Raw genomic sequence first — 27,505 nt, 5'->3', positions numbered from 1 at the left:
AAATTAACAGACAGGAATAGTCACACCAAACCAGATTCAGCACCCAGATGGGAAAGCGTCTCCTCCAGCCCAAATTTTAATGACTTTTTTAGATGAGAAATTTTCACCAATGTAGCATACTGTGTGATTTAAAACAAATGCTGTCATCTCTCTCTGTTGGTGATAGGTAACTCGTAGAAAATACAGCTTTCTTTGTAATGACCAACCAGGGCTTGGAAATGTCTGGACATTAACCTACTAATGAAGTAGGTTAACTTCTCTTTTATTATCTTTAACTATTTAAAAAGATAGTTTTTAGTTTAGCAAATGTATTTTTTTGAGCACTAGTTTGAAGGATCTGATTCTCACTTGATTTGTTATATGTGCAATCCTCTTAGCTTTTACATTCCTGTAAGTGATGGGAATGAGTGCTGAGTGGCATAACAACAATATCAGAAGAGTTAACTTGGATTGTAGGATGTGTTGTGAAATATTCTCAGACTTTTCTGCCTCCTGACTAGGAAGGGTCTGTTAATGAAATGATGGAATCTATGGTCTTTGGCAGTTTGCCTTTGCCAGCTGGAATATTGTAGGAGATTTTGCTCCCCTGCAAATTTTAACAATGACTGTGTTATGATGACGTGATGCAGAAATTTTATGATTTGTTTAAAAGAAGAGAAAGAGTCTTCCACTTCTTTTGAATGCTTTACCTAAGAGACACTGCAGTACACAGCCTGACTTGTCCTTGGAACTCCTTTATGTTTCTGCCATGAAGTCAAGTGAGATGTGCAAATGCTGGAAGGAAAAGTTAAAAAAGGTATACATGGGCATTTGGACAGAAATATACAGTTCTCTGTAGCTGTACCAGACACTTTAAATACCCTACCTTCCAGTCACTGCAGATGCTCAGCCACTGAGGAGATACTTTAGCTGTCATTATTTTGTGCGGTTCTCCAGTTCATGGTATTTCTAATTCTGAGTGCACTATATTATCCTATTCCTGTTTATAAATCTTTTAAGTGTGCACATTAAAAAAGTAATTAAATTGTCATTATAATTTATAGTATGCCTGAAGTCAATCACCTAATTAAATGGAAAAAGCAGAGAGGTAGTAGGTTCATAAGCATTTATTAAGTATTACAGTATTAATTATGCAGGACTTTTGAACCAAGCAAAAGAGGAAGGAATGGAAACACCAATCTAAAAAGGCTTTCCATTGCTGGCCTTCTCAATTTAATAATGTGAGACACACTCCAACCCCCGGTTGGCAGGACAACACTAATGCTTTCTTTTTGTTAATTTTTAATGAAATTACGATGGAGTTTTTTTTTGTGACAATCACTTGTAGCATTTTCCTGTAATATTTTTGAAAGCATAATTTGTCCCCATGCAGAGGCCTATAAATACATGAGTAGAACTGAAGATACATTTAGAGTTACGGTTTGAGGTGGATTGTGCAGGAGCAGACTCTTGATCGTCACTCCTCAGCATCTTGGGCTGGCAATGGAGCCTGTGCTGGTCCTGGTGGCTTGGGGGCCACTGGATGTAGGGGCTGAGCCCAAAAGGACGGGCTGAGAGTGGCACTAGGAGAGGGCAGGGATATGTAGGGACAGTGTGGACATGACAAGGTTTGCACTTTCTTTGCAACCATTCTCTCACCTCCAGCTGCAAATCCGTGTCACTTGTCTGACAATGAAGGGCATGAAGTGCTGTCTCACCCTGCGGGGTTTGGGTCAGGAGGAGGCTCTGTAAGGTGGCAGACTGTGGGCTGGAGCCTAAGAAATGGAAGTGCATTGCATTAGTGAGCTTGTGAAAACAGGGCTGTCTCACTATGTCTGGTTTGTACTTTGCTGCATTAGATGAACTGCCTGGAGCAGACAGATAAACTAGGTGGAGCAGAAGCCCTAAAGTTAGGATTTCTTCTCTTTTGCTGGTTAGTTAAAAAATTAAAAACTCTGGTATCACACACACTGAAATAAACTGCCTGCATTCCATGTTGTCTCCAGGATTTTCATTTCATCCTCAGTGACCTTTACACCTGAACATTAGTCACTGAAACCTCCCTTTCAGATAGCAGGAGGGCCTAATCCATCAGGCCAGGCCCTGAGCCCTAGGCTGCACTGGAGCAGACTGCAGGCTTTAGGGGAGAGAGACAGAGACTGAGGAGGCAGAGGCAACTGCTTAGAGCATTGCAGCAGTCCATGATCTCCTGCTGATCCATCAGCCTCCAGTGAGCAAAGCCCAGCTGGTTCTTGGGAATACCAGTGCAGGTGAACATCAGTAACAAACCAGGACAAGCCCCAGTAAGGGGTTTGACAGAATCCACAGTATGCTTTGCGATTCAGTTGGGTATTGATGGTAAGGGATACAGTGGAGTCCTTGGAAAGGAACACCTATGCTTTTTTACTGCAAGAACTTGTAGCAACAAAAGCTGGTTCACTAGAGATGGAGCCTTTAAAAGACCTTTACATCACAGGTCTTTAAATGATATGATGACCAAAAAACCCACTACTGCGTAAATGGACAGGAAGGAGCTAGAGACTTACCTACTCGCTCTGTCATTATCAAATTGATTGAACACATTTTGAACCTAACTGCACAGATATCAGTTTATCTTGCAATATATTAAATAGGAAGTCATTGGCAAAACCTAATCACAACATAATCGTAACATCTGAAAGTTGGACCTGACTTACCTGAAAGCTGAAGAACCAGGTCAATAGTTCTTTTTTCTGAAAGAAATTGAGATTACGTTGATTGGAATATAAATCCCTGCTGAAGACCATTTATTTTCACAGTCTTTATTAGGCTGAACTGAATTGACAGCAAAAATGACCAAAAAAAGAGGCTAGACTGTACTATCAAGAAAATGTACTTTGTATAGGTATTATATGCTTTATACAAAAAACATTGAGTCTGTTTGGCCATAAGCGCTGTGGGATTGTGTACCACCTTCTTCAGTACAAGGATGAAGAGGACTGTACACCAAGGCCAGGTCCAGCAGCTGAGGTTGCAGCATCCTTTTTCCTTGTCCCACACATCACCTGAGTTACAGGCTTGCGTGTCTTGCTGGAGGGAGACCTGTGGTAACCTGTGGTTACCTGTTTATTGCTGTAATTAATGTTTCAAACAGATGTAACTGGGAATCCCTTTGTAACAAAGCCAGTGTTTTACCTTATATGGAGAAAATTAAATTATTGACAGCTCTTCATCTCAGAACTCATAATAACCCTATTATGAGCACAGTCATTATGCTTCAGGTTAGCACTGCAGCGGTGTTATATAAGGACTGTAACTTGACAGTTGTCTGGGGAAAATAATTATATATATTATATATATATATATATATATATATATATATATATATCTCAAAGGTAGTGGCCTACCCAAGGTCTCAGATGACATAATACAAGTTGGGTTATATAATTCATTTTATGGTCAATAAGCTTGTCTTCTGGGCTGCGTGTTGGAAAACATAATGCTTGTCTGTTTGTATCAGACTTTACAGCTCTCTCCTTAATACAGAAATTGCTCGTGCCATGCTATCATAATCTGTTTTCAGCTCCTCATGCTGGCACTAGGCAAAGGCAGTCCCAGCAGCGGTGTCCTCTCTTTGTTGAAACAGTGAAAAACTAGGAAACCCAAATCTTCTGTGTATTGATTCTGAAAACAAGTTGGATGAGTTTTATATTGCAGCCCTTTGAAGTAACAGTGGAGCAGAGCTGTTCAGATATGCTCTGCTAATCTTATAGTCTAAACAGAGGAAAATAAGTCTCCTCCTCATGTGTCTTTAGCACTTCTCCTCCTCATGTGTCTTTAGCACTTTAGGCATGTATTTTCATTGGGAAAATGGACTTGATTTTAAGTTCCAGATATCATGATACAATGATGCATCAAATGAATGCTGTATTTTAAATCCACAGTTGTGGAAATTGCGTTTTCTCAGGTATCGGAAACCAGCACAGGTGTTCTGTCACAGATGGAGAACTTGACTGCCCCAGTCTGTCTTTATGGGTTGCTCAGACATCATTTAGAGGGATCTATGTTAGGCATTGGCAGAGTTGGGACAGGTGGATGTTGGGTGTCACATGCCTTGCACACACAGTGTGTGACTCCAGGCAGCTCAGCCAAAGACTCTCTGTAAGCATGAGGAGGCCACCAGCTCCTGTGCTCCTGGACCTCCTCTGTGTTAGGTGGGTCACAAATATCAGGGGAAGGGTGTCACTTAAAAATGAAAGTATATGGGCTGTGATTGCAGACCAGGCATATCGGAAGTAGCTTTTAAGTTCCTGCTACTGGAATTTGGTGTGACCTCAACAGCCTCCAGATGTTCTGCGTAAATGTTCAGGTAATCTTGGTGCTGATGTGGCTTCATTCTGAGCAATCCCTAATGGAGTTTATGCAGGGAGGTGACACTCTTTGTTTATGTGGGTGAAAATTCTCTGGAATTACAGGGCACATCCTGAAGAAAAGCTGTTTCATTAATCTGAGTGTTGATCTTGGATGTGGGATTTTCTTTAGGTATCTCTTGGGAGAAAAATATTAAATTTGAAAGAACAAATGTCACTATAAAGCAGGGAGTTGTGCAATGACCTATTTTTAACTTCAAGTCTCATAAATTAAATTCCTAACTAGACTTGGTGCAAATACTTAAAATCCTCTTCAGTGCACAGAATTGAGGAGCCAAGGGGCAACCTCAATTCACAAGACTCTTCAGGAAGATGGAAAACCCCAAAGTCAAGCTGACAGTGTGTTTAACAGAAGAAATCTAGGTACATTGGATCTGGAGAGAGCCTAAGTGAGAGCTTTAGGTGCACATTTGTATCTGCAAGGGCTGGAATGAACGGGGCAAGATATTTTCATATGTTGCTGGAGAGAAACTGGGGGGGGGGGAATACTGTGGTTAAACTACAGCAGGGAGTACTTTGCTCTAGACTGTTCGATATTGGAAAGGGGTTTACTACTATACAACATTTAGGTCAGTGGAGCATACTGCCACGGGAGGGTGTGGAGTTGGTCATGGCTAGACTAGATAAGTGACTATTACAGGTGACCTAGGATGACCTGTTTAGAGGTGGCTTCTATCCCAAATGTTTTGGTGATTTTTGTTCTCTTCAGATTCAACTCTTGTCCCACTGACTTGTTCTTCCAGTTGGTATGTGAATTATTACAGCCCTATTTACAGAAAAGCCCTCTGCACTAATAACAGCATGTAAGGTAAAAATAGGACCAATATGGCTTTGCATTTATTGCAGATGTAAAATGCCAAATAATTATTACATAAATTCAATAGTGTGTTTGTGTTTATGGATAGTCTCTGGAAATTGGTATTAAAAACAAAATCCCTTATAAATATTTAGGCTATACTTAAAAATTTTGGCTTTTTTCCTTAGAATACTCCCTCCCCCCCCCCCCCAGGAATGTCTCCATATTTTAAATATAGGAAATGCATAGAATTTTAGAGAATGATTTCACATGGGAGGTGAGATACAATCTGTCCGCATGTCCACATGAGCTACATCTCTCCTGCTACAAATGTCTGTTGTGATGCATGTTCCCAGGGAAGGGTTTAGAGGACTTACAGATCATTAAGCTGGTGCATGTGTGTTCGTATGTGTGTGCATACCCTTTAGTAGTAGTGTGATAGTCTTACTCAACAGTGACTGCAGTCAGTGGAATTTTTAATTGAAGACATGTTTTCTCTGTGCCAGGTTATGTTTTCTTTCCTGACACTACACTGTTCAAAAGCAGGCTCTATTGTTAAGAAATTAAAATTGGTGCATGGGCAAAGGTTCACTTTAATCCACAGAAGGAACATGATGTATAGCTAATCACTCCTGGCAGGGAAGAGCATTTCTCTTTGGTCTCAATCCAGGTTCCATTGACTTTTACGATATTTGGATCAAGTTTTCTAATCATGTTGCTGTGATGATCTGCAAACCCACTGAGGACTTCATTGCTTATTGCCAGGACTAGTTGTAATGAAATGGTATGAAAAGCATTGGAACATAGGTGCCAAAACCTACATCTGCAGTTCAAGTTAAGAATTTCTTTGACTTGTCAGAATGAAAGAAATGGAGTAGCCCCAGCAAAGTTAATCTGACTCCATTTACTTATCCCCTGTTAATCACATTTGAAACTGCTGTAGGATTGGTGTATTAGTAAGCAATCCTTAGAGAAGTGGTGAGCAGTGCCTTACCTGTCCTAAGGTCATGCAAAGTTCATCAGGCTCTGTCTGGAGTCTCTTCCTGCGATCTCATTATTCTGCTTGTCTCCCATGAAGTATTCCTGATAGAAAAAAAATAGCTTCTTTTCTTTGAGTGCTTGCTCTTCTATCATGTAAGCAGTTTATGGTCATCACAAAGGTTCTAGAACAATGCAATAATGATTTGGGACAAAACTGACAGAATTTCAATATATCTGTTGTTACTGCCTGAATCAGAATTGGTGGTATTAATCTCTGGAAATGCTCGAGTGGGAATTTGAATAATTATTTGAAGATGTAAAATTCAGTAGGGATCCATTTTGTCCCTTTTCCCCCTACCTTATCACTTTTCTTTACCATTCATTGTATCTGAATTTCTGAGTGATCACTATGGTTTGTTGTGTCTTTTATTCTTCATGAGAAGCCTTTAGCTTGATTTCTTATGCTTCTTAGTAGTGGTAATGTGTTTTCCTGTTAGAAACATTTTTTTGAGCCTTATGTGTTGACTCTGTTATCCAAAAGAATTTTTAAGTCCCGTGCACTTTTCTTGTCTCCTTTCCTAGGGCAGTTTTTCCTTGGTTGGAGCTTCTGCAGACAGAGCGGCCTCTCACCATTTTTCTGGTTTTACTAATTTTTGAGCAGGAGCCCTAACATAAAATCAGACTTTGAGGGTTTAAGGGTACGAGTCTTGGTGAAAATGCCACCTTATATTCCTTAGTCTTTTGCTTGCAGCTGCACCAAAGCTCAGCTGAATGCATCAGGGAAAGTAAAAGTAGCCTAAAAACCTGTTTTTCCATTTCTCTGTTTCCTGGGGCAACCAGGCCTTGAAGATACCATATGTTAATATGAAACATCCTCAGAAACCAGGTTTAGCTAATCCCTGCCAGTCTCTTTAAGTCAGCCAGTCTCTTTCTGCCATTTAGCGTTATGGTATCTGTTTGAGCTGGCACCTAGCTTTTGGAACAGAGGCATCAAATTTAGTGGAGGCTTTGCTCACCTGCATTATCATTTGTGTTTCAAAGGTTAGTAATATTTTTCTTAAAATATATTGCTTTTTAATGAGTTTTCTGGGCATAGTAAAAAAAGGCAATTTAGAGAGGGATTGGTTTAGTACACTATTTGGAGTCCGTACTTCGTTCTTTCTTGTCTTGACTAACAAAAGGATATTCAAGGGGGGTACTTGTCTAGAACAACATTCATGAGCTCTGAAAATTCAGGATAAAACCTTTGTGTCTTCTCTGAAGAAATGAGTCTCCTGTCAAGTACCGCATCATAGATAATTTTTATTTAGGGCTTTAAGTTCAGTAGCATGTCTGTTAAGCTTATTTCTTCAGCTATTACTTTAGTGATGCAGCAAGTTAAACTTTCCATCTTGCCTTTTCTGGAACTCTTCATCAATGCTTCAGATCTCAGACAATGGACAGGAATTGCAAGGGACTGCACAGGTCATGGATCATCATTGCTTACAGGCTGGAGATTACTACCCCACCATGCTACTTGTGAGAAGAGCTATAGAAGTGCGCTGCCTCTCACTCCAGGCAAAGCCATCTGGGTTGGCTTTGGTTGAAGGTCAATGGAGAGCTCACACTGAATGAAGCAGAATTGTAAGCTTTCAGCCAGCATGGAACAAGTAGGGACAGAAGGACCTTTAGCTTCCATGGCTAAGGGAAGACGTGCTGTCATAGCTCTTAGGCAACAACATTTTCCTGATGGGATATGTTGGATAGCAACAAGCTTCTATATCATGTTTTCCTACATGATGCTGAGGAGAAATTCATGAAACTCTTATGGAAAAGTATACCAGAACCTGTCTTATAACTGTCCTTGCAGGAGCTTTCCACTGGCCTCCAAAATGTAGCCTTTCATGTGAGATTATTCTCCAGGCTGTTGATTACATTTTTCAGAGCTGCAGTGTTCTCAGTGGCGATTGCGTCAGGACTATCAGTTGTTATTTCCAGGGCCTCAATTTTCTTTCCAACCTCCTGCTGTTTTAATCCCAAACCTTCAAGCTTCCTGTCTATGGAAACCATAGTAGCCTGGAGTAAGTCCAGCCTTCCAGAAATAGGTACTGTATGTTTTATAAAAAAATTAGATAATATGAGGTGGCCAATGACTGCAGCTGTAGACATCATCAAACCAAAGGCAGGTAAACAGGTAAGCCTTTTTAACAGGCTGAAGACCATGTGTGAGTATGCTGCCAGATCCTTTGCTGGTCCTAATTTCTTCAAAGGCATGTTAAAGTCACTTATGAAAATCACAAACAACACTCTTAAAATCTTAAGTCACTTAAATGATTGTGACCAGTAGGTTATACCAGATAGCACAAATAACTGGAAAATAACTTCACACAGCTCCTGAAAGCTTTCTAATAAAATTATTTTTAAAATGCATCTTAAATCAGTTGTTTTCGTTGTCTTGGTGAATTTGGTTGTTTCCTTAAACTGCCCACATAATACCTGCACTTGGTTTGGTGTAATTTTCCCCCATGTCTCTGCACATCATGGTCCTCCCTTTGCCATCCTGGGAGAAGGCTGTGCCTGCTGCAGACAGTGGCACCAAGCCCACTGTCTGCTTCCCCCTTCCCGTGGCTCTGGGGAAGGGTGCTTAGCCCGAGCTCAGCCTTCCTGATATGGGCAGGGCCAGGTGGGTGAGATTTCTAAAGAATAGGGCTGGAGCACGAGCTGGGGTCAGTCATGGGAGTGCTGGAAACTTCTTTTGCTTGTGGAAATACCATAACCTTTCTGATAAGGGCACGTGTGGTGAGACATTTTATCTCTGCATTGCTGCAAAAGTGAATGAGAAGGTAAGATTCCCAATAGGGGCAGAAGCCAGTATTGAAGCCTTTACAAAGGACTTCTTACTCCAGTCAAATGAAGAACATGCCTGTTTTACAGATTTTTGCTGTCTCTGCTGTCTTGGTCAAAGGTATAAAGAAGGCATAATTCTTGACTTGATCTCTAACACACACAAAAGCTCTCACTGTGGATACACTTAAAACAAACCTTTACTTTTACTGAAACACTTTTAGTGTGTTGGATGAGGGAAGATGGACCTCAGGAAAAAGCTGTGCCAGCAAATAGCATAATTTTGCTGGTATGAATGAAAGCTGTGCTGGGAACACTGTCAGTACAGTGTGCTCAGACAGCTGCACCAGCAGAGCTATCCTATTCTAGATACAGCCTTGTCTTCTGTTCCAGTTTGTCATGCATGATTTATCTTTCTGTCACCTCTTCAGAACCCTAGGCACCTCTTGGCATAAAAAGAAATTAAAACACAATACAGATGAGTCTGCTCTGTATTGGAGTCTTGACCTTTAATATATCAGGTTTTCATATTGCAGCTTTTCCAGCAAATAGGCTGTCCTACAAGAACAGAGGTGCTTTAGTGATCTGCAGAGGTCCTACCTTAGCCATGCTTCAGTTTTATTTGCTTCCACCTACCAGCTCTCAAGCTGCCTGAAATGCCTTTGAGAGGAGATAAGGTTTTCAGATTGCCTGAGAGATCACAACCATGAACTCCAGCAGTCCAGCAAGGCAAAAAAATGATCACTAAAAGCAGAGAAAACAGCCTGGCAACCCAAGTGTTAGAAGGATTGCTTAATGTTTTGTCCTGTTTTACCAGTTTAATTTTTATCAACCATTGGAGTTTATGTTTTTCCCCTTGTTGCTCTCATTACATTTTCCTCCCCTTACTAATGAAAGTGTTTGCTCCTTACTCTGTGTCTGCTTTCCTCCTGAACAGACTGGTACATTGCTTCAACAGCACCTTTGTAGTCAGACCCCTTAGACCAATAAACCATCTTTGTAAGTTGTTGAGTATACCAGATCTGAATTTGAAAGATTCACAGTTGTCACACTGAAAATACCTGATGTAAATTTTAAGAGGCATCTGAAGAATGGCTGTACATTACAGTCATAAAGCTTTGCCAGTGTTACCTTTTGACCAGATCACTGTTTGATTGGGTTTTGGTCTCATGTTTTTCTCTGCAACTATTCATGGTGTTGGTTTTCGTTTTTTTTCTCCAAGAGACAGACAACTATGTCTTTAGAGAAACAAAACAACTGTGTCAACAGATGGGAGAGAAAATACTGTGTCTGAAATAGTGCTAGGAATAAACCATGTTAAAAATAGGTAGTCTTGCCACAACTGTTTCTTTGGCCAGTGTGGAAATCCTTCTTTCCCATGCTTGCATGTTATCAAAACTATACTAAAATCCTGCTAGAAAAGCTGCCAAATAAACCTGCAAAAGCATTGCTACAACAATAACTACCCTTTTCCTGCCTAATTGTAAGAGTCATACTAGTAAAGGAGAAAGACTAAGGAAGTTGTGCTACCATGGGAGAGTTCTGAACAGTGCCAGGGACTGACCCCTGGCCAGCAGCAACTAAAACACAGCTCTTTCACTTGTGGCTATGGATTTTATTGATGTGACCTTCCTCTCCCCTCCCAACAGTACTAGCACAACACCAGAGGGCTGTCAGAATTTTGCCCTTTCTTAGAAGTGTTTCTGCATTCCTGGGCTTGGAGAAAAATAATTTTCATGTCTCACAAAATACCTGGGGGAAACCCACAGCAGTTCAGCTAACAAGTTGGGGTTTTTTATATAAGAAAATTCTTTTCCTCTCCAGAACTGGAAAGCAAACTGAACTATTCTTAAATGTGTTACCAGCAGAATTACAGCTGCAGTTTAGACTTTGCATTTCTGCTTTCCATCTGTTGTCTCACTTATTTTTTGCTGTTTGTCTCCTTGCTTTCAATTGTCTCTTCTGTGTCTCAATTTATCCAATTTTAGTGGCTGACCAGCCAGTTCAGCATTATCGCTGTCCTAATGACTGTAAAGAAAGCAGAGAAGCCCTTCACTAAATAAGGTTTTTTCCACAACACCTCTCTGCTTTCTTTGGTCCATTTTTGTTCGTGATTGGTGCTCCATGTTGTGTCCTCTGGGAAGAGAGAATATGTTTGCCTAATGTGTATTTTTCTGGAGTTGTTTAATTTCTGAAAACATTTATACAGTTGGCAGCACCTTTGGGGCAGGGACAGATTGCAATCTCAAACACAGAACAAGTCAGTGCGTTGACAGCAGCTGGAGGAGCGGAAGAACAGGTAGAGCCTAGCCCTCAGAGCTCCCTTCCCCACATTCCCCTCAGCTTTTTTCTGTGGGGACTCGCTTGGGTTCTTGGCAGAAAGCAGCCTCGGGCAGCAGAGCATAATTTAGGGCAGCCCCGTGGTATTTGTAATTGATTCTGATATCTACAAAGGTAGATAAGGCTCCTTCATCTGGGGAGAAGGGCAGAGGCAGGCAAATGGTGCAGCCTGCTGCTGGGCATAAATTCCCCATGGTTGGTTCCAGCCCTGCTCTTTGCAACAGGCTTTTCCTTTCCCACTTGTCTGCAGTCGAGGAATGCTCCTGGGGATCTGTGCTTGGCTGGAAGTCGTCTCTGTTAGATTAATGTTGCTTGCGAAAACTGAAGGAAATTTAAAGGAAAAGAATAGGTTTCAGATGATGTTAGGGGCTGCCCTGTTACTTCAGTCCATCAAGGGAAGAGCTACTTTCCTTATCAAAGTAGAATGTTTAATATCCCCACTCTTTCCTTGTTGCCACATGAGGAAAATGTAAATGAAGAGTCTGAATGCCCATTATTTTTCACTCTTTTTCCAGTAGATAAGAAAAGCTCCCAATTCACTCTGTGAAAAGGCTCAGCAAGGCTCATCAGCAACGTATGTACAGAATTTCCTATGGTAGCTTCTTACCTCATTTTTTTTTGTGTTGACTCCTGCCTCTGTGGTTCCTGCAATCCATAGTATATGTAGTATGTATATGTAGATATATCTATATCCACTCCAGGGATATGACCCATGGCCTTTTTAAAATTTGCTTCTGCTTAACTGAGCTATGGATGAGTTAAAAAGACTAGTACTTTACATGCATGAGTGACAGTTTGATTAACAGCTGAATTCTACCTTCTACCAGCCTGATGAGCTCCAAAGGAAATCAAGGGAACTTCTGTGCAACATCCTCACCCTGTGAAAAACCAATATTCAAAAAGATGTATGCTACCTATTCACTTTTGACTTGAGCACATGCTTTGCTTTGCTGAATTGACTTTAGTGATTAGACATGGAATTAAGCATATGCTTAAATGACTTGCTTAGCTGTGATTGAGGTTGCATAATTTCTCTGCTGGAGCTTTCCTCCCAAATCAGTTGAGAGTAGGCTCAGGCCACAGTGACAGAGAGGTGATGCAGCTGTAGCGGGCAGGATAAGCCAATTAAGACTTATGCCCTTTGTATTGTAAAATGACGTTTTGCTTTTTCATTATTGCCAGTTTCAAATTATGGTTGTGAATTGTGGTCAAGTGAATATGGTTTCATGGGGCAAGTATACAAAACATTTTTGCTTCAGCTGTAGAAATATATAGCTAAGAGCTCTTGTGTAGCTGTGTCCAAGTTAACTGCTGTTGCACTGCCTTGTTTTTCAGACTCTTTCATTCTTGTGTTGGGCACAAAAATCACTAGAAAACATTCACTGGCAGCATTTAATAGCATATATTTGGAACGTGAAATAAAGAAGCCAGACATTGGTGATGCACCATAATCTATTAGTAATTTGTTTAACTCCACTCCTCCACACATGCAAGAGAATAAAATAGAAGTTATTCAAATGAAATTTATTTTTTAAAAAAATCTTCACATTTATGATTATATAGAGGTTTTTTTTCTTTAAAACACCACCTATTTTTCTTTTTCTGAGAGTCAATGGTGATCGCAAAATGCGAAAAATTGCAAACAAAACTAAGGAGAAGTTCAAGTTAGCTGTGGAGCCAAAAGTGTGATTCAGTAGCTGAAAATATCTCTGAGCTTCATGCATCAAACTCAAACACTGTGCTTTGGCAACGCCCCCTGGATTAGAAACAGAGTTTGAGGTCATTCCTCCTCCAGCCTGCCATGTATGGGTAGGGCCCACGCTCATGACAAATTACTGACTTACTGAGCACACCCCAAGAGCAGAGTGACATCAGTGCAGAGGGATCTTGCCTCACTGAGGAGGACCAAAAACTTAACTGCTGCCTTTCTTTTGGTAGTCTTTAGACTTGGAGGACCAGAGTGGAGGGACTGGAAGAAAGGACACTTGAAACAGTTCCTCTCTAGACATGGCAATAACAAGGGATAGTGAGGTAGTTTCCTTGTAAAGAGGTCACATGATGTCCAGCAGAAGTGCTATAAAAGTGTGTGCTCAGAGATGGTTTGGTGGCCCGTTCAGATTTTCAAGACAAATGATCAGCTACTAGTGATGGTGTTACACGGGGACTGCCAACCTGAAACAACAGTTGTGTAAATCCTGTGCTGTACAAGCTGTCTCTGCAACTGTCTGAGACTGATCTCAGCTTAGCTGGTCTAAATTCAGAGTGCCTTGAGTGAAGTCTATACTTTTTAATTAACACCAGACTCACTGAGCTCTTAGTTCTATTTTATGGGGAACCTTGGCTTAGATTTTGCAGGTAACAACCGAAACTCTGTAAACAGACCCTAAGTCTTTAGACTGTTTTCCCTGCTGACAAGACTCTATTGCTCTCAGACATCCCACTTCCTTCCTGGTATCCTGCATGTCTGACCAGTTGCCAGCTTCTCAGGGACAAGTTAGCTTTTGCCTGCTGCTGAGACTGTCCAGCACTATGGCCATTACTCTGCCATGGGCTTCATGTTGCAATGGTCTTCCCATGGAGATAGAGATAGTTTTGACAGCTCAAGTGATTGCCATGGTCTAGTGGGATACCTGCCATGTTGTAGCCTACCTGCTTAGTGGCCTTAATGGCCACTTAGTGCCTCTGCTTCGGTTTCTTCATTGTGTACCTTGCTGCATTGATTTTCCCCAATGCATGGGTGTCATAGCAGGGTAGTCATTCAAAGAGAGAATGGAAGCCAAGGCCACTCAGTGTGGGAGGTTCCTCGTGATGATTTTGCCAAAGTCTGTTTTGCCAGAGCATGTTTGGATCCCATAGAGCATGAGCTTTACCTAGAATCCTATCTTGGGCTTGGCTGAGATGTGATGTTTTCATTTTCCCTGCCTACTCTCGGAGGATCGCCAGATGTACTCCCCTCTTCCTGCCAGCTGCCTGCACAAACAGCCCTCTTGGCAGCATCAGGCTAGGCAAATGGGTTGAGCAATGTGTGTTTGAGGACACTGTGTCAATTGTCAGCTTGACCATTGTCTAAAAGCATCAAGCCTGGTTAGTGAGGGTGCTCGTCTCAGCTGGCAGTGTCTAAACCGTTTTTTGCAGTGAGGTTGTGGACCTATACTTAGAGGGATGTGCTCTTGCTAATTTAGCTCCTGGCTGAAGTGAAAAAAAGTAACCCAAAATCATAGTTTCAGCAGCGGCAGCAAAATAAGCTCCTGTGCACATTGGGCTCTGAAGATAGAGGAGATAACATAGGGAGGCTCCCAAGAAGAAATTAGGTTCTTGGTTTTAATAAAGTGAATTACCTACGTGTAAAGTAAACAAAGTTCATAGATGTTCCTTTTAGTTAAATTTTATTTGGATTGCAGAGCCTGAGAGACAATAAAACCAGCTCCACTAACACACATGCATTAGTAAATATGTCTATTTTTATTTATATAAATGTATAATTGTGCACAAATGGATATATACACATATTTATGTAGATAAACATATATGTATGCACATAAATTTATGCATGTACAAATTTGAACAAACTGAAATTTTACACAGGTTTCTTGATGCTCTTTGCATTGAGATCTGCAACGTGGTGTTAGCAGGATATCAAAATGAGGAAAAGCTGTCTATAAAGCAAATTTAAATGGGTTATCACACTCCTATTGAGAAAAGTGTGGAAAGCAAAAGAAGCATATATACTGAAAAATAAAGCAGGCTTCTAATCTCTTGCTGTTATAATGATGAAGACAAAAATGTTTACAGCATAGAGACATTTGATTCAAAAGATAAATTTTGTACCTTTTACTTTGGAGGTAGTTCAAGATTTGATCTGTTAATTTTATCGAACTGGTTGTAGGAAAACATACTTCTGCAGTATTGGGAGCTGCCAGAATGACCTGGAGTTAAGAGGGCAAAGGTAGAGTTGCTTTAAGTATTTTAATTAATCCGTTCAAAGATGATTTGTATGAACACATTAAGAACATCGGTAAACTAATGGGAATAATTTTCTTCCACTTTTTACAAATTCAATTGCATATGGTATGATTGCATTTGATCGGGACATGAACATCATTTCACAGATGATTGTCTTCTGGCATTGATCATATGAAGTCAATTTAAAGTACGACATTGCTTTTACCTTCCTCATGTCAGAAGATTTTTTGCTTCTAGTCTTAGCTGCTATAGCTATCAAATTGTGTGTATAATAAATTGTGTTTCGTTTAGAGAGTGATAACTGTAAAATATTGCCCATTGGAGGAAAAGTGCTATGATTGAGATTGATGCCTGGAACTTAATGCATCATAGCTGCAATCAAGCAAATTTTAGACTTCTTACTTCTCCCATTACAGACAATCATTCACAGAGTTCTGTGGACCTTCTGTGTTTTAAAAGGAGGGAAAGAGCAAAAAGAGAAAAATGAGTGAATGAAAAAATTAAAATATTAGAAAATCCACTCTGACTGGATTCACACTCTCTACATATTACAGTGCAGAAGTTTTTATGGTCAATTCATTGCATTAAGAAAGAAAACATCTATAAAGAGAGAACTCATGCAAGATGATTTGGAGTGGGAGATTTGCAAATAGCCCCACCGTTTTGAGTTACCAGCCATGAATTCAAGTTTTCTGTTGATGCACTTTTCTACCCATATTGCCTGGCTCTTCTTTAGTACAAATTATTCTGTGTAATCCTGGAACCTGGCTGCAATGTAATGGTACCTTACAGATGTGGTCAAAGTGAGGTTTTAGGTAAATTCCCAAACCATGATAAGTTACAGTCTGTGCTGGAATGCTATCTGCTGCAAGCCAGCTAAGAAGCAACATGGGCATGGCTTTATTTGCCCTTTGCACTCTTAAAGAAATTTTACCTGTTTACTGTAGTATTTCAGAATCTTTGAATAATTAGCAATAAAATATTATCCAGTTGCTTTCAAAAAATTATAGTTTCTAATTAAAATACACATGACATTTGTGACTTTTCTTTGCTTTGGAAGGTGCACAGGAATTTCCCTGTTGACCCCCCACCCTCAACTGACCTTAAAGTGTCAGTTTAACAAATATATAAGAAGTCATATAAAGCAAAGATTTTGTTGTTGATCCATGACATTAATTAATTCTTATGGTCAGATGATGCGGATGTCTGTTACATTTTTGTTTCACCACTGAAGGTGTAGTTTCATGACTAGAAAATGATTACAGAGGTTGCCAAGGCTGCCAGCAGTCTTTCAAAAGCAGATGGTGTGAGAGTCATTATCAGAGCACTTCTGCCTATGTTTCCAGGTCCCGTGTAAAAAGTTATTCCCAGAGCGTTTGAGAGGCAAAGTTCAAATTGAAAAAGCTCTTCCAAACAGTGAGACATGCTGTGATTTTCATACTCTCATTTCCCTTCTGATGAGCTTGTCTATTCATAGTCCCAGTGGCTGGCAAACAACTGCAAGAGATTAGGAGAGTCATGACCAGGTATGACCAAATAGAATCACAGAGTCATTTAGGTTGGAAGTCCAGTTGCTAGCCCAACACTGCCAAGTCCACGACTAAGCCTTGTCCCCAAGTACCACATCTGCATGTCTTTTAAATACCTCCAGGGATGATGACTCAACCACTGCTCTTGGCAGCCTGTCCCAAGGCTTGACAACTCTTTCCTCAAAGAAGTTTTTCCTAATGTCCAGTCTAAACCTCTTCTGATGCAACTTTAGGTCATTTCCTTTTGCCCAATAATTTGCTAGTTGTAAGAAGAGACCTAACAATTTCTAAACACTAGAAAATGCTCAGTATGGTGGTTGCATTGCTGTCTGTCTTTGGTGGGCAGGCATTGGCGGCACGCTTGTTTCCTTCTGCAGCAAAGGAACAAAGGATCGCTCAAATTTTTACTAATGCAGTGATAAAAACAAATAAAAACTTCCTGGTTTTACTATCCAAACAACAACTCTGGGAGCTTTAATTAGGCAGCAAAATTCTGTTTGATGACACATGCATTAACTGGCCTTGTTAGAGACTCTGCAAGTTGGCTGTTCCTTCAGACCACGTCCTGTTTGCTAGAACCAGTTCTGCTGTGAGATGCTAGCTTAGTAAGGAGATGCACTAGTACTGCCAGGACAAAACCCTGCTGTCCCTAACCAGATCTTGGTATGGATAATGTTTTGCTTCCTGGTAAGTAATGATTAAGTTCCTTAAATACTCAGAAACTGATCCAGCCTGCATTAAATGGATCAGATGCTAGAGTATTCTTTGTATATCATGTTGAAGATAGTGAGGTTACCACAGCAGGAGGGAAGACATTGGATCCCATCAGTTTTGAGCTAAAATAAGTTAGGGCAAAATGGAATGCAGTGTTCCTCATGGATTTCAATTTAAACCCTCTCTATGAAGCAGGAGCAGCAGAAGTGTGATTTTGTTCCATAAATGACATCTTTCACTTATGGCTTTATTCTCCTTTATTCTCAGGGTGCCATAAAGAGGATTGAGTGTAAATGAGAATAAAACCCCTTGTCTTTAGGTTGCAGATTGCATAAACAAGTTCATGATGCATATTTATTTAAAACTGTGTGCAAGTGTAGACAGCATGACTAAAATCAGTTCGGCCTGTGAAAGTACAGGGGTATCTGCTGTAGGGCTGGAAGGTATCCATGTCACACTAAGGGGAGAATGCTATAATCCAGAGTACCCCTAGGTCCTACTGAGATACGGGAGAATAAGGACTCATGACTTCTTTATTGCTTTGCTTTGCTTTTTTGGCTGGGACATTTTTCAGGTCAATTGTAAAAGTAGCGATTGAAATGCTGGCCCTGCTAAATACGGAGTTTTGCCCTTGAGCAGAGCCGTGCCAAGGTTTCACCAAAAGATTAAAACCATATTGGACCCTGTCTGTTCAAAGGTTCAAAAGTGGTTCCTGGCTTCACACCCAGATCATTTCCTAGAAAGCTGTAGATTGGTGTGATAAAGCGCCAGGGGCTGCAGCCAGAGCATATGTTATTTTATATACTCAGATGCCTGTATAGACTGCTGGTGACATAGCTGGTCAATAACACATTATCATTTGCTATTTGTTTTTGTTGCTGGTAGCAAACATTGCAGGGAAAAACAGCATAAGCATACCCGTTTTATTGCCAACCAGTTCCTGGCCTGCTTTACCTTTCAGCTTTTGGCACCCTGTTTCCACTAGCTCACATCTGTGCTCTGCTAGCAGTGGAAGCAGCATGTGTTGCCCACCCCACAGAAGACAGGCTTTCCCTGCTGGAAGCAGAGGGAAGTTTGCTTTGGCTTCAGGTTATGATATGGTCAGGCCATGGGCACAAATCTGCAAGTTAGGTGTGCTAAGTTTGAGATTTTCCTCTCCAAGTCCTCTGATATGCTCCTCTACCATGCCTTGGGTAAGCCCTTGAGGAGCACATACCTTCTTCTGCTGTGGTGACCTGATCACCTGAGACGGTAGCCAGCCAGGGCCCAGTGACACAGCCAGGGCAAAAGAGCAGAAGAAGGGGTGACATGACCTGCATTTCTTGCTGGGGCCCTGTACACCCCTGGAGTGCTGCCCTGTGCAGGAGCACATCTATCTGGGATGCTCACACTTGTTTCCTACCCGTTACATCACCTGGGATCTCACATGTGGGTATTCAGGAAAGCCTGAAAGGAAGTTCCCTGAGCAAAATGCATGCTCTGCTTGTCTGTGTGTTCACGCACGTCTTCTCAAAATCAGAACAGCCAAGTCCATTGGAATTCCTTGTCACTACAAGATCACTGAAGGTTTGTTGTCTCGGTATTTACAAGGTGGGCGTTTCAGCCAGCTCCGCTGTGTACAAGTTAGACCTGAGTCTCCAGTTCCTAGTGCCTTGTCTGTATGCCCCAGTTAAGGGTATTCGATAACCCACTTCCTGAAAGGTGTGAGCAGAGCAGCATGTGGCTGTCTGACGTGTCTAACACATTAATGAACGTATCTCCTGGTGCTCTGTGCCTCGGATGCACATACCCTCCTGCACACATGCCTACAGCAGGTCTTCTGCATTCAGAAAGTGGTTTTTTTGGGTCTTTCCCAGAGTGCCATCACATGTAAAGAGAAATGTAAGGATTATGACTGTTTTTCACAGCGTATGCTAATAACTTACTTTCTAAAATGTACTAGCATCATATGGAAAAGGGAATTCCTAGAGGTGATCTCACTTTTAAAGCACAGTGCTAAATAGGAAAGAAACAGGATGAAAGACAATCACGTTGCTCTGGTTCAAAAACAGGAAAGAATTCGCATTTATTAAAAATTATGTGATCTTAAGGATTTGGGTGTGATGTTTTCAAAATTGGAGAGAAATTAGGCAGAACACTTGGAATGACAAGGCCTAAATGTAAAGATACTGCAAGCATGCTTCATGCTTTGTGTTTACCCTGCTTTTTGTATATTTCATGTTTGAAAATACATCATTGTATGCACCTACTGGCCTTGTATGTCTATTGTTTTCACTTTGATGTGCATTAGTTGATGAGTATTCTAGCCCACAGCAAGTTGGAAACCGCAGGATTGCTGGTGCCACATTGCTCTGAAGGACTGTGAAAATCTCTGAAGTTCTTACATGTACTGCTGTAGCCAACACCATAATGTCAGTTAGGTTATAAAATCAAACAGCAGGCTGAATTGATCACAGTTGTTAAAAATCTTTAATATTTGTTTTCCAAATAGGTGGAAGAGAGAGTCAACAGCCATATTTGCTGGAGTAGTGAACCAAATTGCTTTGACTGGAACCATTACTCACTTGCACGTTTGATGGCAGCAGCCAGGTAGGAGAGCGAAGGAAGGGTGGTTTTGCGTGAGCTGAGGGAGTGGGTCTGAGAGCACAGTTTTTCATCCTCAAAAGGTTTCATGTGGAAGTCACCCTCATTTAAATCCTGATTATGTGTTCTTCTGTTACAATTGAAGCCAGCTTTTGCTGAAATTAGAGACATTTCTCTTTTGGGGCAGGTTTTGGTTAATTTGGAAATGATATCTTTGCTTTGTCCACGTATCTGGTTTTCCACTTTCTGTTTTGTTACACAATTCTTGTATCAAGTATCCGGACTCCACTTCTTGAACTAAACAAGCAGAAAAGTATGCTTGTAAAAATACAAGAAGATATGGTGGGTGAGATTTCTATAGCTGAAATGTCTGGGGATTTTTATTTACTTTGTCCTAAAAAGTTGGTGATTTCTACTCGACAGTCTTGCCATTTCAAGTGCACCATGGACAGTACTGTTCAAGGTTTAATTTTTCCTCTGGATCTTGAACACTTGGGCACATAGAAACTGCAGTTATGAAAGTGCTGATGTTGTTAAATGCAACAACACCTAAGATAGCTTAAAGTTAGCGTATCCTCAACAGAGGTCTTATCTTTCTGATAATTCAGAAGATAATTCTTATTTTCAAGAAAAGGTCAATTTTCAGCTTCTGATTGCAGTGCTGTGTTTATTTGGGTTGGTTGACCGAGGTGGTCAGTTTTCACATTCACAGTCTCAAAAGCTGTGCCTGTGCGCAATACACAGTTACTTTTGTTGGTATAGAAAAACTGAAGCACTGAGAAGCTCCTCTTTTCTCATCTTCTCTCTACAGGCACATCCTTGATGGTCAAAGAATTGTTAGCTCTTAGAATTTAATAAGATAAGCTTGAAAGAGTGACAGGTTAAGGAAAGTTTGATCTCTCTCATCGACTCTCTCTTTTTTTTTTAATTATCCAATATTTATCTTCAGCCATAGAAGCTAGGTGTATAAGGAAGATCCTGGAGATTCTCATGAGTTATCATGAGCACAGGAGAAGGTGTTCAAAGAAAACACAGAACATATTTTGAGATAACCCCGCCAGATTTTTCAGAATTATGTAAATAGTGTTGGGCCTATGTTTCATTCTATATATGAATTCAGTGAAAGGGGTTAAATTGAGAAGGGCACTCCCTTGAAACTTTGCTCAAGCCTGGAACTGATGCCAAATATTCTGCAGTCCAGGGTGGTGTTATATGGGACATCTCTTCTTATGGATCTCTCTCAAGGTCCCTGCAATGAGAGTTGGGTGTCTCTGTTGTTCTTTCTCCCCTCTGCAGTCTCTGAGAGCAGCCGAGATGTTTCTGCACAGCCTGGGATCAAAGTTGGGTGGGCGAGAGGGTGTGAGCTGATGGCTGTCAGCAGGGCTGTTACCCCCGCCAGAGGTCCTGTGGAATTTCTGTTTAAAGCTCAGCAGGAAAATAAACTGTCCTCATGCACCCCTGAGCTCTGTTGCCAGTTTGGAAAGCATTAACAGCGTGTGAAATTTATAAGGAGGAGTAATGGAACACTGCTGGAGTATGGAAACCTGGCCATGTCCTGACTCACCAGGCAGGGTTTAAGTGGAAAACTGAGAACTTTGGTACACAAGAGTATAGCGGCCATCCTTTGAAATGGGGTTTTAGCATACATTTTTAAAATTCTGTTAGCAGATAACTTAATGGCACTTGTGCGCATTGGGCCCTTACTGCTGTGGCTCTTGTACACTGAGAAGTCTCCCCAATAATGCGTCAGCCAAGCAATAGCACACTTCACTTTTTGTTTGGAACAATTGCATTTTAGAATAGATGCTCTCAATTAACATTGTTCAAACCAGTGTTGTTGTAACTATGATGATACGTACCAGTACCTCCTGTGCTAAGGATATTAAGGCAAGCACTTAATACTAGTAGGATAGTAAATATCCTGTGTGAGCTAATGAAGGGCTCCCATTAAGAAATGGAGCCCTATTACTGCCTACTTTACAGGTGAAAGCTTGCAGTCTGATTCCACCACTAGGCACGGGGTGGTATGAAGGCACATTTTCTCCAAGGACCAGAGCATGCGATGCTGCCAAACCAACAGTCCCAGGCATCCTTCAGCAAATGTTTCCTGCAGCTGAGCGAGATTGCAAGCTGTGGTGTGGAGGACTAGCTGCCTTATTTTGGCTGAGAATCCTTTGAAGATACTGGTCTTGATTCTCTGCTGCCTGAAACCTTTTGCTATTTATACCTGGGTAAAGTGAATGCCGAGCGAGCATAAAATACCACTATGCTAGTGCTAAAGGGGCTGTTATCCACTTTGCCCAGATATAAATGACTATGCAAAGGGTGAAGCAAGTTCAAGGTCTCCCTTTTTGTTGTGATATTGCCCCTAGATGCTGCTGCTCATTGCTGACAGCGTGAATAGGAGGAGGCTGAATCTTCCTGTAGGTTTGAGCTCAAGACGTGGAAATTCGGGGAAGCGAGAGCACTTGCTTCTGGTCCCGCTAGTAGCCAGAGAGAGGCAAAACACGTTTCTTCTTTCACGTCCCGGAGGCGGCCGAGCAGGGTGGCCGGACAGCAGATCCATTCCTCAGTTCTCTGAGCAGCCTGTGCCGGGGGGCGGATGAGACACGAGAATGTCCAGAGGAGGCAGAAACGGGCACTGGGCTCTGCAGCCTCACAGCTCCGGGCACCAAGGGCCGCCCTGGCCAGGCGGCTCCGGCGGCCCCGGCGCTGCGGCGGGGGCGGGCGGGATGTGGAAGGAGAAGCCCTTGCCCGGCCCCCGGCCCCTCGGGCAGCTGCGGAGCCGCTCTGCGGGCGGCGGCGTAAGCCTGCGGGCCCCCGGTCGTCTTCTGTCTGCTTCAGAGCGTCCCCAACCCCCAAAAGCGAAACCAACCCCCAGAGCCATCAGAATCAGCGCTTGTTTAATGAAATCTAACAACTTCATTCCTCCCCCCCCGGCCCCAACACACAATATGTGTGGCCCGTGCCGCCGCAGACGGCAGTGCACTGACAACTGCCTGTTGGAAGGACACGGTCCTTGAAATCCTCCGACACCGCGAGCTACTGCTTTCAAACTAGAGCAGAGACAGATAAGGAGATCGTCAAGGAGAAATTCGGCGTTGCGAATTATAAAACCGAATCCTCAAAAAACCTGCGTACTTTTGGCAGTATTTCATGTCTTGTAAATAGAACCCATATATATATTCATGCGTATTTTAAGCAGAATATAGTGTGCTGCAATTTCTGCCATCTAAGCAAATATCTTGGTAGAGTAATTTAAAAACAGAGCTGGTTTTGGGGGTTTTTGTGTTTTTGGTTTATTTTGTAGCCAACACTGCACCACCTACATAACAAGGCCAGCATTCTGTGTTAGGCATCCTGGCCCAGGGGCCCCCAGGTGTCCATGTCCCTGCTGGAGGTGATGCAGGAGCTCAGGAGTTAACCCAGTACAGGGTGAGGGCATCAGTGGCTGGCTCTCCCTGAGCAGAGCTGTGTGGGGATGGTGTGCTGCAATGCACGCTGCTGTGCGACAGACACTTTTAAAAAGCAAGACATGCAAATGGTCTTGAAATACAGGCAGATGGAAAGACTCTTTATAATACCTAGATTAACCGGTATATGTTTCATTTCTTTATAATTCTGCAAGTACCCTACTTCTTGCTGGGGATAGGGGGTCGTAACAGCATAAACACTTGAACCACTGAACCCCCCACTTGATGGTATTAATTTTATTTAACTTCCAAGACATATATATACACCTATTTGCATCTGTATCTCCCTCTGTCTAAAAATATCTTAAGATAGATTCGAGGCTTATGGCTTCAATTACGACATGGAGTGAACAATTGCAATTTTAAATCTGCATAAGTGACATATATGTACTACATACCATGCTGTAGTAACCCTAAATAATTTCAAAATATGAGCAGGGCACTATACTACAGTGTCAGTCTTTAAAAGTAATCCTATGAACCTTGCTCTGTTTTAAACAAAATTTGAAGAATTTTCATTTTTGTAAAATTGCAGTCCAGTGCCCTGTGCAAATCCATGTGAGTGGAGTCTCTTCTTGCTCGCTAACACTTTGGTAAAAAGTTCTGAGACTGCAAAGTTTCAGCCAGTTGGGAAGCTCAGATCCACATTAGCAGTTACCTCCAGATGGCTGCACTTTCATTTGGTACTAAGCCTTCTAGCATCTCAGTGTTTGCGTGTTTGGGATGGTGATGTGTACTGTTCCACTTGTTTTTGCCAGAAAATGTACAGGGCATTGTATGGTAAGTTTTGACACATAGTATAGCTCAAGGAAGAGGTGAGAAAGAGAATGCGGGGAGAGAGAAGGGACAAGGAAAAGAGGAGGACAGGAAAAGAAAGGAATAAGAAAATGCAGCAGGAGAAGTTTCTGACAGTGTAATGAATTCAGCCTGACTGGCAAATACAGTCTGACTGCAAGTTGTGAATTTCGTTGAGTTTGATCCAAGAAAGACACAGCTGAGCAATCTGCAGGAAGCAATCTTTTCCTAGAAGTATGCAGCTCCAAACTGTACAAATTCTTCCACTGGTCATAAAATGTCTGTCTGCCACTGAACCTGTGCAATCAGATACGTTTGAAGAGAAAGTGTTGTACTGAAACAGTCAACTGAAGAATAACAAAAATACCACTAAATGTAGAGTTTCGAAAGAAGAAAACCTATATAATTTGAAGTTGGCCAATGAAGCCTTAGTGATAAGGACAGTTAATCATTCTGGTGCAGCTGTTTCCTGACATTTCTGCAAAATGTTGTGGAAAAATTAATGAAGGTTTGTTCAGTAATGGTTTCAAGCTTGGCTAGTGGAAAATATGACAGTATTTCCATCGTCAATTAAGAACAAGCAAGGCCTTTTTTTTTCCGTAGGGGAAGTGGTATGCAGTTTGTACTTCACAGGAAACTGTAGACTTGAGAGCAGCTGTGTGATAGTAACAGGTATGCAGAGAATATGGAGAGAGGCCTGGGCCCTCTTCTCTTATCACATGTGCTTCAGTGTAGTAGAAGTAGCTCTGTTCTCTACTGGAAATGTGGGATACTTACACTATCTGCCATGTGGGGTATTCCTTCAAGTGTCTGGCTCTGAAAATAAATGCCCTTCTTGACACTTCAGTTACAAAGCTTGCATTAATAAGGCTTTCATTGCATTTTTATTGCTGTGGCATCAGAGAAGACTAATTCCTTCAGGTGGAGAGACACAGGATTTTTTTGCCTATCTCTGAAATTCAAGTTACTTGCAATTTGGGGTGTCTGGTTGTCGTGGCCGTGCAGCATGCCTTGGTGAGCACATCTGGTTGCTGTGCTGCCTGGGTGCAGAGCAGCACTGGGGCTAGAGGGGAACTCGCTGGCCCCGTGTGCAGTTTGGGCGTGGGCTGTGTGTGCCAACTCGGTGTCATGCATGTGCATGTGGTGTTGCAGATAGCCAAGGATGCATGGCCAGGCCTGCATTCTTGTTGCAGATCAGCATAGCTGAAGGTCACTGTAGCAGCTGAGCAGTGGCCTTTGTCCACTCCTTCACCTTGTGGCCTGCAGCCCCTGGCAGGCAGCCAGCTGCTGAAAGCCTCCTCCAATGGCATCCTGGGGCTCTGGCTCCTGCCAAAGCTCCACTGTGCCTGAGCTTCTCCAGCCCAACTCAGTCTGGGGTATGCTGGATCCTCTCTGTGCTTGAATAGGCTGTGTGGGGCAGAAGGCCATCGGGAAAGAGACAGTTTCACTCCTTAGAATAAATTGTGAAGATCAGTCCCGTACAGCCAGTAGAATTAATTTTTTTTACTCAAAGGGGTCTAAATTTTATTTTGTGTTAAAAATGCATCAGTGTGAAATGTCCAGATCTGGTACAGAAACACAATAAATCACTGCAAACATTTAGGTGAATGGTTTAGGTGCCCAGTAACTTTCTAGTACCTTTCTGGACTGTGAGGTTTTGTACAGGCCTGCCTCCTGTAGTACCTTTTCTCTTCCTCTGACTTTCTGAGATAGTTTGAGCCCTACCATAAATACAATTTCTAGCCTGTTTACACAGTATGATGATTCATGCTAAAGTGGTGGATAGAAGATGCATTATAATGAATGGTTTATGCTTTCCTAATATCACTCTGTAAAGGCAACACTTACTCAATGCTCCTGCAAATTTAGAAGACGCTTAGCATGCTTGCTAAAAATGTTTGTCTTGCTCTCTATAATGGTAGCTGTAGAGTGTATAGTTCTTATTGACAAGTTTAAGCCGGTGTAAAACAGTTAATAATGACAGACCTTGTATCCATGATTTGTGACTGTTCTCATAAGCACATAAAGGTCAGCACCAAGTTCTCTCTCCCTGATGCAGTCCACTGTGAGAAGTTTCATTTAAGATTCTCCCAAGCTTGCAGTCTCTAATGTAGGTAAACCTGTTGCTGGAGTCAGTGACAGCTTTCCCAGTATCAGAGTTATCAGAGCATTAGAGACAGTGCAATAAGAGCCTCTAGTTAGTCTTGATTTGGGACATTAAAAGATCGGTCCTGCAAGCACCCCGTCTGTAACCACGTGCGTGCTGCCACTGCAGTCAATATACTCTCATGCCCTCAGTGAGACTGCTTTTGTGCTGCAGGGTGTGCTTGGGAGTAAGGGAAAGATGAGGGCTTTGCTTTTGCATTTTATCTAATGTGGGAAATCTGAGGGTGCTGGGTCAAACATGAGCTGCTTTTAAAAGTCTCAGCATGAGGGCTGTGCCTACAGCTGCTTAGGAATTTCCCATAAAAACAATTTGTCAATTGAAAGCGGAATTTCCACAAGAACAAGTTTTCCACTGGAAAATTTCCATATTGCTATTTTTATTTTTTTGTTTTCCCATGGAAATCTCCGAATTAAATTCTTCCCTTTAAGTCACTGTACGCCATGAAGAAGACCTTTGTTTAGCTGATCTGAGCTAAAATGGTTTCAGTTGCCATTAAGTTGCATCTGCCTGTTACGTCTTTCATCTCATTATGAATGGCAGTACAAACATTTTATTCTTAAGAAGTTCCTGTGGGCAGATCACCTTGACAGTCTTCATGTCCCACACTGGGTTGTAGTGAACTTGGGTGAAAAAATCTACTCGCTACTGAAAAAGCAAAGTCAAAGTGAAACAAATTCTAAAATAGAGGCCCCAAGCCCTGGGAAACCAGAGGAGACTTGTTCATTTGTGAGCTTTTATCTTTGCTGTTTAAATTCAGTTTCCCAACATTTTGAGTATATTTTACTGGTTATTTAAAATGTCTGTGGGAGCTGTAAAACTCTTGGACTCCATTTGAGATTAATGGGGAATAAAAAGTATGTTTAAGTGATTGCAAAATTGTCTTAAGATCACACAGTCAAGATGAAGGACTTTCACTTGTCTTGTTTTAATTCCTACCCTGACAACCCCTACTG

At 41.7% G+C, this 27,505-nt stretch overlaps 1 protein-coding gene across 3 annotated transcripts in view; it reads left to right on the top strand.

The window, feature by feature from the left end:
- HIVEP2 (HIVEP zinc finger 2) overlaps positions 1–27,505 on the top strand; it is a 136,711-nt gene that overhangs the window by 64,292 nt on the left and 44,914 nt on the right. For 2 of the 3 annotated variants that reach the window (XM_066178994.1, XM_066178992.1), the window contains one exon: positions 20,026–20,123. The gene's annotated coding sequence lies outside the window, so the exon portion shown is untranslated. Of the gene's footprint in view, positions 1–11,846; positions 11,903–20,025; positions 20,124–27,505 lie in introns of those variants that run through there. The other variant, XM_066178995.1, reaches the window with a different exon arrangement.

This window comes from Chamaea fasciata, unplaced genomic scaffold (assembly GCF_029207755.1).
Source record: "Chamaea fasciata isolate MVZ Bird 193981 ecotype frontalis unplaced genomic scaffold, bChaFas1.0.hap1 SCAF_3, whole genome shotgun sequence".
Taxonomy (NCBI): Eukaryota; Metazoa; Chordata; class Aves; order Passeriformes; family Sylviidae; genus Chamaea; species Chamaea fasciata.
Note: the sequence above shows the minus strand (reverse complement) of the source record. Positions and strands in the feature narration are given on the sequence as shown.